Source organism: Tamandua tetradactyla, chromosome 14 (genome assembly GCF_023851605.1).
Source record: "Tamandua tetradactyla isolate mTamTet1 chromosome 14, mTamTet1.pri, whole genome shotgun sequence".
In the NCBI taxonomy this organism is placed as follows: Eukaryota; Metazoa; Chordata; class Mammalia; order Pilosa; family Myrmecophagidae; genus Tamandua; species Tamandua tetradactyla.
This window is the reverse complement of record NC_135340.1, coordinates 38834087-38843557: the sequence shown is the minus strand read 5'-3', so window position 1 is coordinate 38843557 and position 9471 is coordinate 38834087. Positions and strand designations below refer to the sequence as shown.

The 9471-nt window shown below is 35.6% G+C and overlaps 1 pseudogene; it reads left to right on the top strand.

Moving 5' to 3' along the window:
* The first annotated feature begins 3706 nt into the window (after nt 1-3706).
* On the top strand, nt 3707-4642 carry LOC143654967 (olfactory receptor 4M1-like; annotated as a pseudogene).
* The last annotated feature ends 4829 nt before the right edge of the window (nt 4643-9471 follow it).

Sequence of the window (9471 nt, the reverse complement as noted above, 5' to 3'; positions counted from 1 at the left end):
AAGAAATGCCCTAACTCAATCAGTCTCCATGGATGTCTTAACTCTCCCAAGAATTCCCTGCAAACATAATTCCTCACTCTGGATTTTCTTGGCACAATTTTCAGTGCAACCAGCCATGCCTAAAGATGTGGAGTAGATTGAGTCAAATTTGATTAATAACTTAGAATGAGGACACAGAGGATATAAAGACAATTTTTTAATGTCATTGTGGAGCTCAAATTCCAGCTGATTGTTTTTAAGTATGACAGTAGAAATATACAATCCAACATCAAATTCTGCTAATTATTACTCAAATTCCCTTTGTTGGCTGCCAGTGATTTGGGGTCCTTGGCTTTTCCCTCACATCTTTCTCTTCTGGGTTCCGTTAACCTCCAGGTTCTTGTTGCTTTCCGTGGCTTCTTTTTCTGTGATCTTCTCTAAAAGCCTCCAGCTTTAAGAACATATTTCTCTGGTGGTGCATAACTGCAAGCCACCACAGACACCAATTCAGGAAAGCATTCTGTACTTTTCTCTGAAACAGTACTCACATTCCCCACCTGTAATTTCCACTTATTTTCTATCACAATACCTTTAAACTTCCTTCTTGTCTTCTATGTCTAGTGATAATAACCTTAGTTTTTACTTGTTTATCTTTTTGTTTTCTGTCTAGAATATATTTCTAGAGTGGAAGTTCCATGAGGCAGAAACTGAGTCTTCCTTGTTCATTGTTGTATTCCCAGAATTAGCACGATAGATATTCTCTAAATGTTTTATTGAATAAGCAATGACTAAGTGAATACTTATAGAGGAAAGAGCTTTTGATATCACACGTAAAGCATGTTTTGTCATGCTTTAGATGCCAAATGCTGATCAGGGTCATAATTGTGGTGTGCTTTGTGATATTTCAGGCCATAGTTAAGTTAATATAGGAAACCTATGTGTTATTTTGGCTTTCATTGAAGATGTGGCATGGTTTAGTGTTCTCAGTGTGTTTGGTATGGCCAGTGAGTGAACATTGCTGACCTGGGGGTGGGGGTTGGGATGACTACCTGAATGTTTAGCCTCTCTTTTCACCTGGACAGCTGCGAGGAGCGGAGAAGAGAGCCTTTAGCCCAGGAAAAGATGAATAAAGACACTGTATTTTTTTTCCAAAGGAATAATTCAGATAAGTTACATTTCTCAATGCAAATTATATCACAGTAGTTTCTAATTTTATATTCTATCTTGGAATCAAAAGGCAAAATAAAGTCTTTTTGACACTTTTTGATAAAATGACTGTATTTCCATTCTGCTGAGATGGGTACAGACTGGAGCAGAGGGAAAGCATAACGTGTAACAATAATCAAAGTTATCATATCACTGTCTTCTATAAAAATAGAAAATTTTAAGGCCTTCTAATAGAATATACAGCATTGAAATACTCATGCCCTTTCAGTAATAGAGGACAATTATTTTATTAAGCATAAGAACCCTAATCACTTTCATTTGTTCAAAAACTATGTGCATGCTAGTGGAACATCCAGTATGAACTGAGTAGTCATAACGTTCCAGATGGTTTGGGCCAAAATTCTTATTATTGGAAAGTACTCTGTTCACTCACCAGTGAGTTTAAGTGAATTAGCATGTTGGAGATTTACCCTTATACTGCTGAGTTCATAATTATAGAGACTATAGGGCATTGCCTCCAGCTGAGTAAAATGATTGCCCTCTGGAATGCTAAGAAAAGTATCATTCTAGATAAACACATTTTTAAAGAGTGTGGAGGATTGAAAATTGGCATCAGTATCTTTCTTTTAATTAAAATTTTCCTAAACTGAATTTTAAATTTCCCTATCTTACTAAGCATTAAATAACTAATAAGGCCCGCATTTCACTGTTCATGAGCATAGAAATATGTATTCCTTTGCTAAATACTCATATACTAAAAAGTTTCTGAGTGTTTTTGTTTTTCTGTCTCTTCTCTTGCTGTCAAATTTCTGGCACTTTTTTTTCCCTCAATGTTCCTAGTTGTATGTAGTAAGCCACCTCTTGTTTTATAATACAATGCTGTCATAACACTTTAGATTTAGAATCCAGATGTTTGTGTTTATGCACATATTGATTCAGTAAGTTTCAAGGAAGAAATGTTGGGCTAGCATACTTGAGTTTTAGTGTCCAGACACTAGCACATCTATTTGGTTTTAAAGAAACTTAAAATATTTTTTCTTTGCTTACCACCTTAGGAGAGGTAATACCATACATCCTGAAGAGAGGTAATACCATAAAGCAGCACTAGAACACTAACACTCTAGTATTGACTATTGGTTGTAATAAATACTTTTTACACATAGACATTTTCACATTCTTTAAAAGAGGAAGTTTATTTGGTGAAGTAATTTATTATCTTATTTTCATGTGGTGCATGATTTTGTTCTATCCAATGGTGTCCTATTCAATACCAGACCATAAGCAAAAATTCAAAAATACTCTTATTCCCACTGATAACTTGAAATGGCAGAGTGGGCCAGTGCAGGAGCTACTTGAGTGATAAGTGCACCCATTGCTCAGATCACCCCACCCTCTTCTTACCTTCAGAAACAGTCAGTAAAACACATGGTCAGTGGAGGAATAGATATTGAAAAATCTGGTCACAGACAGAGAAGTTTACATAAGGGTTTGTTTTAGTTTGCTAAAGCTGCCAGAATACAATGTAATAGAAATGGATTGACTTTTACAATGGGGAATTATTAGTTCATAAATTTATAGCTCTAAGGCCATGAAAATGTCCCAATTAAGGCATCAACAGGATGATTCCTTTCCTGAGGAAAGTCTGATGGTGCCATGGAGGGAACATGGCCAGGGTCTGCTGGTTCCTCTCTCCCAGGTTTAGTTTCTGGTCTCAGTAGTTATATCTCTCATCTTCTGTGGGTCCTTTCTCAGCATCTGTGGGATGGTTCTCTCTAAGCTCTTTGGGCTTTTACTACCTTTTATCCTCTTCAAAAAGGACTCTAGTAAAGGATTAAGGCCCACCTTGAATGGGCTGGGTCATGTCTCAATTGAAATAGCCTAACCAAAATGTTGCAACCACAATAGGTCTGTCCCCACAAGAATGGATTAAAAGAATATGGTCATTTCTGAGGTACATAATAGATTAAAACTGGCACAAGGGTCCTGCGTTGTTGTATATTGTGACTTCTTACCTATTATCAAGGTTTTGTATAGGTTTTGATTAAGAAAAAAATGTCCATTCACTATACACAAAGTTCTGGGACCTCTTTTATAGATCAAAAGCAAAGTTACTGCCAAATCAGAACTGTGACTGAGTTTTCAAGTTGGTAAGAATTCACAACAAAAGAGTTCTAGAAAGAAGAGGTTGTATCTCAGGTTACCAGTCTTAAGTTTGGTAAGCTCAGAAGTAGTTGTGAAGAGGTGGATTTTTTTCAGGAGTAGGAGGAAGGAATTAATGCATTGTTGTGAGTTCCATAAAAATATGTTTCAATATGTGACACACTTCAAATGGTTTCATTTCTCCTATGACTATTGTTCATATACCCATTGCTTACTTTCTCCCTATCTGGGTCTATCAAACATAAAATGGGGCAACAAAATATATCTTAAAACAATTTCTTAATGACAGAACATTTGGCAATTTTAAAAGCAGTAGCGTAACCCTAGTTAAATGGTATGTGGAGTAAATATAATTTCTTTATTTTTCAGAGCCATAGTATGAAAAAAGCAAACTGAAGACATGGAGCCTGTAAATTATACCAGAATGACAGAATTTGTTCTTACTGGCCTATCCCAGACTCGGGAGGTGCAACTAGTCCTATTTGTTATATTTCTATCCTTCTATTTGTTCATCCTTCCAAGGAATGTCCTTATTATTTGCACTATCAGGCTTGATCCCCAGCTGACCTCACCCATGTATTTCCTGTTGGCTAATCTAGCCTTCCTTGATATTTGGTATTCATCCATCACAGCCCCTAAAATGCTAGTAGACTTCTTTGTGAAGAGGAAGATAATTTCCTTTGGTGGATGCATTGCACAGCTCTTCTTCTTGCACTTTGTTGGAGCCTCAGAAATGTTCCTGCTCACAGTGATGGCCTTTGACTGCTATGCTGCCATCTGCCAACCCCTCCACTATGCTACCATCATGAATTGACAACTCTGCTGTATTCTAGTGGCTCTCTCCTGGTTGGGTGGCTTCATACATTCTATAATACAGGTGGCTCTCATTATTTGACTTCCTTTTTGTGGGCCCAATGAGTTAGACAGTTACTTCTGTGACATCACACAGGTTGTCCGGATTGCCTGTGCTGACACCTTCCCAGAGGAGTTAGTGATGATTTTTAGCAGTGGTCTAATCTCCGTGGTGTGCTTCATTGCTCTGCTAGTGTCCTATGCCTTCCTCCTGGCCATGCTAAAGAAACACTCAGGTGAGAGTACCAGCCGGGCCATGTCCACCTGCTATTCCCACATCACCATTGTGGTGTTAATGTTTGGTCCATCCATCTACATTTATGCTCACCCATTTGACTCTTTTTCTCTAGATAAAGTGGTGTCTGTATTCCACACTGTGATCTTCCCTCTACTTAATCCTATCATCTACACATTGAGAAACAAGGAAGTAAAGACAGCCATGAGGAAGCTGGTCAACAGATATGTTATATGTAAAGAGAAGTGAAAGAATAATGGTACTGGGGGGTGCAAGGGTAGATCAGTGGTAGAATTCTCACCTGTCAGGCTGCAGACACAGGTTTTATTCCTGGCCTGTGCACTTCCTCAAAACAAATAAATAAGCAAACAAAGAAAAAATGAACAAACAAAAATTCAACAAATGGTGCTGCAATAATGGGATACTCAAATGGAAAAAGAATGAAATGTAACCCCAGGTACATAGAATACAAAAAAATTAATAATGATGGTAATGTACAGTCCTCTTGAAGATCATTGCCCTCAAGTAAGAAGCATTTACAATGGTAATAATTATGCTTCCACTAACTCTTTTCATTTAAGTTATTTAAATTCCACTATATTTTCCCTCTATTTGGTGAAAAAAAACAAAAACACAAGTTGCAAAAAAGTGTATTCACGCTCTCCCTAAAATTTCTGGCAGATCATTATTAGGATTGAAGACATAATAAATGGCCAGCTAAAGCCCACAATTCAGTTATCACTTATTAGCTACCTTGAGAGGAGCTCTGAATGTCAGAAGAATGTGTGCTGAGAAACAAGAAAATAAGTAAGATGTGGGAGACATTTCCACTTTGAATATGAAGAAGTGTGTCCAGTATATGAAGGTGACCAGCTTCAAATGACCAAATTAAATATTTGGATAGTTCACACGACTCCAGTGCTAGCTCCTTGTAACAATTGTATGCAATGAGAACTATAACTACAACAACAACAAATTTGTTGAGTGCTTACTATGTGCCTGGCACCTTCTAATCACTTTCTAATCTTCACCAAGTGTGTTGGTGTTTGGCAAACCATCTTGCTGGATCTGGAAGAACACATTGTCTATTTTATCATTTACCTCTTCCTCTTCCAAGAGCTGATGATGGAAGCTGAGGTTTCATTTATATAAGCAATTTCTACTCATATTTCAGGTGGTAACCACTCAACAGTATTGGTGACAGAACTCAAGATTCTGCCACATTTTGCAAACATTTTTTATGAATTCTGAGCAGAATGTAGTTTGGTAACTCCTGGAGAGCCTCTCTTTTTCCAGAGCCATCTCCAGGAAGCTAGAGGTTTTCCAGTACCCAGTTTCTGTTTATATCTCTCAGGATCAAAACAGACTTGTGGAAAGGCATTTTGGGTTAGCTGGAAGATATCCAGATTATGATTTTTAAAAATAATTATCTTTCTGCCATTTTTGTGGGTTTTCTGTATTTGTGTGTTTTGCCTCTTATGCTGAAATTAAATTTGTAGGGTTCTGGTTTTGTTATCACTATCACTCAGAGTTTTTTCTCCTTTAATCCATATTTTAGCACACACGCAAAATACCAGTAAGTATTGTTTACCATGATGTTGTCAATATTTGTCAGCAATCCATTTCTTATTCCCTGACACCAAGAGCCCAATTCTAGACCTGCTTCAGAATGTAAAAGATAGTTTCAAACATTTGAGCTCATAGGATATGTTTATTTACTTAATTTAAATTTTCAGTTCAAAGTAGGGAGTCTACCAGCAAATGGCTGGAGCATAAATGTGCATTGAGCTTTACACTTTCACTTTATTTTGGTGAGATATAATATGACTAGAGTTTGAGGGCAAAAAGATTCCTGTTAACATTAGGAATCAATATATATGAATGCATGATCGTAACATCCAAGAATCATTTATCAGTAGAGGGTTTATCAGTATACAGGATAGATTGTTGGTTCATAGAGTTTCTTCTTCACTTTGGGGATTTTTCCCTTTGACAATCTTCTTCAATCCTCAGTGTCACTGTGAATTCTCTTCTAGGAACCTAAAGGCATGAATTGGAGTGATGATTCCTGAATTTTTACTTTATTTCTCATCACCTAGAAATGAATAAAAATGTAGATTTCTTTAATATTTTGCAATGAAGCATTAATAGACTCTCTAAAATACAAAGGTATGCACATAAATAATAAACATGATGATAGGCTTTTAGATTTCATGCTACATTATTGTCATCTCTCCATATATGAACAAAGTAGGTTCATGTTCATTTAGACAGCTATCCTTCTGAGAAGGAAACCATTAACTTGATAGAAAGTTCAAACACCAGTATACTGCTGCTACAGAGGGATATTTGTTTAAAAAGTTTCAGTAGGTATAAAAAGGAATAAAAAATTAAATAGTAATCATGAGATAAGGCAATGAAGAATTGCTTAATTTAAAATATTATCTGGATTTAGTAACTAATAAAGAAGCAGGGATGCCTGCTACACTAGTAAACAGTGACTTAGCCTGATTCTTGTAGGACACAATTGGAATAAAGGCTTTAGATACTAGTTCTCAACCAGGGAGAGTTTAACCTTGGTTAATTTAACAGTGTCTGTAGACCTTCTTGATGCTCACAATTAGGGGGTACTACTGGCATCCAGTAGTATGTTGGTATAAACTGGGGATGCATTAAACATCCTATAATGCTCAGGAGAGCCTCCCCTCGCTTAAAAAAAAGAATGTAGCTGAAAATGGTAATAGTGCCAAGATTGCAAAACCCTGGCATAGAAAATGAGCAGGGATAAATCACACTAGGGTAAGAGAATTAGGCATTAAACAGCAACCTCATACACAATCCTTTCATCTGCAAGCATGCCTCCATATAAACAAAGTACTTCCAGAAATCAAATATCAAATTTGCCTGGAGACTCCTTTTCTCCATGAAACTCATCCCTATTTCCTCTTAGTTGTATCCGAACTTTGTTAGTGTTTTATGTATGTGTTTTAGATTCTCCTTATTTCTTCTTCCTTTCAAAACTATCGATCTTCTATTTTGAATATCAGAAATCTTTGGATTGACTATTTTTTTCATTCTAGATTGTGATTATACTTTCAATTACCTGTTGAGTTGCCTAAGATTTTATAATTCAAGTTCCACCAACCTCATGGCCTGTTTCCCAATCTCAAAATTAACAAGATAGATTTTATTATTACATCTGGTTTAAAAAAACAGCTCTTACCCAAACAAAAGTAAAATTCTTCAGGTCTTATGAAATTACTAAAATAATATATGTTTATTAAAAATTAAAAATATATAACCCTATAAAGAATAAAATAAATAGCCTTGGAGATCTTTTCTTTCCAAGGGATATTTATTTTCCTTTAATAAGCTTTGTAGAGGTCCCACACACTTAGCTCCATTGGAAGCAGGTCACTTGACCAATCATGCTTTGCTGCACAATATAGCTAACCATCATTAAATAAATGGAGGTGGGGACAGAGCAAAATCTACAAACTTCTTTAGGAATCCAAGTATAACACTTGGATTTTATAACTGACAAAATTGACATTCAAATTAAATGGCTACAAAGTGTGAAACACAGTAAAATTTGGAAATGTTTCCAGGAAACCTTTTGAAGAAAGACACTCCAAATAATCATGTGAACTGAGAAACTAGGACAAAAGACTGAGTACTGAATATTAAATATATTAAACTATAAACCAAAGACTGAAACTAATGTGGAGATTGATGTGGCAGAGCAACATGTAAATGCGATGTGCCTCAACTAAAGACCTGCTCTCCATTTCCACCTGGTGGCATATTAGGTAACTTTACTGACCCTTTCAATTGAAAACAAATACACATTTCTTTCTTGACTGGAAGAAATCTGTTCTCTAGTATATTACACAAGAAGAACTCATAAGCAAAAGATTCTCTGGGTTAGTGTATATTTAAAATTCTTATCTATATAATCTCAATACTTGATGTACAACTTGGCCTTTGAGGAAAAATGCATTTCTTGAAACTATTGCTCCATTCTTTCATCATTTTTATGTTGTTATTGAAAGAAGTTTGATGGTAACACACTCCAGCCCTATTGGGAGTAACTGCCTTTCTTCCTTACTTTATTTATTTGCATGGAGGACCATGGCATTTTTTCATTATATTAAAGCGCTATAGTTCTGCTGAGATACTTTTCAAGGTTGACCATTCCAGGGCAATTTTTCCTTGCTACTAAGTTTCTTTATTTCAGGAAAATAAAATTGTAATAGCTTTCAAAATGTACTTTTTACATACTTATATGACTACTTTCATCTGATATAGAATATTAAAATGCATCTTAAAAAAGAGAAAAAGAATATTTCCCTGATCTGACTTCAAGTCTTATAACAAAACTATAGAAATCACGAGAATGTCATATTTATGTAAGGATAGGCAATAGATCAATGGAACAGAAATAGGCTCCCAAATATGGTAAATTGATGTTTTTACATTTTTTATTTGTTTTAAATATTTTTATTGAGAAATATTCACACACATACAGCCCATCCATAGTATACAATCAATGGCTCACTATATCATCAAGTAGTTGTGTATTCATCAATGTGCTCATTTTTAGAACATTTGTGTCACTACAGAAAAAGAAATTTAAAAAATACCCATACATCCCATACACTTTACCCTCTCATTTACCACTAGTATTTCAATCCACACAATTTTTTACCTTTTTATTTCCCCCTATTTATTTATTTTTATCCTTAATTTTTTACTCATCTGTCCATACCCTGGATAAAAGGAGCATAAGACACAAGATATTCACAATCACAGGGTCACACTGTAAAAGCTATATAGTTATACAATCATCTTCAACAATTAAGGCTACTGGAACACAGTTAAAATTTCAAGTATTACCCTCCAGCCACTCCAATACATCATGAACTAAAAAGAGATATCTATATAATGCATAAAAATAACTTCCAAGGCAACTGTTCTTGATTGAAATCTCTCAGCCACTGAAATTTTATTTTGTCTCATTTCTCTCTCCCACCTTTTGGTCATGAAGGATTTCTTAACCCCATGATGCCATGTCCTGG